This window comes from Rattus norvegicus, chromosome 20 (genome assembly GCF_036323735.1).
Source record: "Rattus norvegicus strain BN/NHsdMcwi chromosome 20, GRCr8, whole genome shotgun sequence".
Lineage (NCBI taxonomy): Eukaryota > Metazoa > Chordata > Mammalia > Rodentia > Muridae > Rattus > Rattus norvegicus.
The window spans coordinates 7,591,837-7,594,222 of NC_086038.1; the positions used below are offsets into that span (position 1 = coordinate 7,591,837).

At 46.1% G+C, this 2,386-nt stretch overlaps 1 protein-coding gene across 1 annotated transcript in view; it reads right to left on the minus strand.

Annotated features, from left to right (window-relative positions):
• Tmem217b (transmembrane protein 217B) overlaps nt 1-2,386 on the minus strand; it is a 29,975-nt gene that overhangs the window by 6,044 nt on the left and 21,545 nt on the right. The window lies entirely within an intron of this gene.

The window sequence follows — 2,386 nt, forward strand, 5'->3', positions numbered from 1 at the left end:
GCAGCCAGACACGTTGTAAAAGTTTATACCTTGGCAAAGCAGTGAAACGTGGGCAGAGTCACGCAGGTAAACACCCCACCCAGGCCGACCATACAGAAAAGCTTACTTCTCTTCCCAGCAGGGCGAACCCCTCTCTGGGGACATGCCTGTTGGGCCTTTTATAGCCTACTTCAATACATTCTCTGTCACTGTCCTAGAATCTAGTAAATCCTTTTACCGCCTGTACCCTTGGCCTTGAATCAACCAAAGACAACTGTCACACCTGTCTCAGATTTGTGTTTAAAAAAAAATTTTTTTTTTTTTTTTTTTGGCTTTTGGCACAGTGTAATGGCACACACCTTTTATCCCAGCACTAAGGAGGCAGAGGCAGGGGGGATCTCCTTGAGTTTGAGGCTAACCTGGTCTACATAGTGAGTTAGTTCCAGGCCAGCCAAGGCTGCATGATGAAACCCTGTGTCCAGACAAAAATTAATTTTATCTGTGTGTTGTTGTAAAAATATAAAAAATAAAAAAAGTATTGTTGTCTTTTACCTCGCTAGGTCTGCACCTCGGTGCCCCAAGATATCTGCTAGACATCTTGGTGGAAACACATCCCAACTTCACCGCGGCAGCCCAGTGTCTCCAGCCGCCGCACACTTTCCTACACTCAAACCCCCGAATAAAAGAACACCCAACACAATAATCTTAGATCCAACTGATAAGATATAATTGCTCACTTAAACATGCAAAGCGCGGTACCATCCACCCCTGAAGAACATTGACTCCTGTCTCCTCCTTTCCGTTCCAGTCTCCTCCTCCTCCTTCAAACTTCTCTCCCGCCCATCCTTCCTTCTCCTCCAATGACAGGCCTCCTTCTATCCTGTACCTGCCCCTCACCTGTACTTTACAAATTCAGTTGGGAGATGGTTCTGGTAAAGTCACCTGATTCCTGAGTATGTGACTAGGCAGCTGTCCTTTGGGGCAGTGAAATTAGCATCAAAATACAGATAACTCCAGGGCAAACCACAACATCTGTGTGCATGTGTGTCTCTGTGTGTATATATGCACACATGCTTGTAGCGCCCACAGGAATGAACTGGAGATGCAGGCAGTTGTGAGGTTGCTGAGGTGGGTGCTGGCACTGAGACTCAAACTCTGGTCCTCTGAAAGAGTGGCAAGCATTGTGAACCAACAAACCATTTGTCTAGATGTCCTTCATCTTTTAATGCACGCATGCGCGTGTGCATATCTGTTGGGGGCAGAAAGTCGGAGGACAAATTGATGGGAGCCTGTTCTCTCTTTGCACCATGTAGGGCTGGATTCAGGCCCTCCTGCTTCCTAGCAACCATTTAACTATTGAACATCCACAGTGTATAGTGTAGCAAGAGGCATAGCAACAAGTGTAACAGATTCCTTTTGATTAGTAAAATACCTTTGATACTTTTGTTTTTGTTTTTTAAGAAACGGTGTCTCCGTGTAGCCCTGGCTATCCCTGAACTTGCTCTCTAGACCAGGCTGGTTTGAAGTCAGAGGTCTACCTGCTTCTGCCTACTGTGTGCTAGGTTAAAAGGCCACCCTCCTTCTCCCTGGCTGGACACTTTTTTTAAAAAGATTTATTTTTCTTTTATATTGTGTGGTGGTTGAATAAGGATGGCTTATATAGTTGAAGTGTTTAGTCACCAGGAAGTGAAACTGTTTGGAAGAATTAGGAGGATTAGGGGGCGTGGCTTTGTTGGAGGAAATGTGTCTTTGGGGGTTGACTTTGAGATTTCAAAAGCCCATGCTAGGGCTGGAGAGATGGCTCAGTGATTAAGAGCACTGACTGCTCTTCCCAGAGGTCCTGAGTTCAAATCCCAGCAACCACATGGTGGCTCACAACCACCTGTAATGAGAGCTGATACCCTCTTCTGGTGTGTCTGAAGACAGCGACAGTGTGCTCATATATTTAAAAAAAAAAAAAAAAAAAAAAGCCCATGCTAAGCCCAGCTTCTTTCTCTTCCTGCTGCCGTCGGGTTAGGATATAGAGCTCCCATCTGTATGTTCAATACTCCCGTACTCCCTGTTATGATGTAGATGTAAGCAAACCCCCAATTAGATGCATTTTTTTTTTTTTTTTGTGAGCATTGCTTTGGTCATGGTGTCTCTTCAGAGCAATGGAACGGTGTCTGAGGCAGTGGCTGAAAGCCTGTATGCATGTGTGTGCGTCCTATGTGTGCAGTGCCCGCGAAGTCCTCAAGAGGGCACTGGATCCCCAAGACCTGGAGTCACGGACAGTTGTAAACTGCTGTGTGGGTTCAGGGAGCAAGGGCCCTTTACTGCAGAGCTCTCTCTGGCCTTTTCTAGGCCATCTCTTGACAAACTACGTATGTGGGTTGGTGGTGACACTCAAGAGAGAAACTAAAGGACG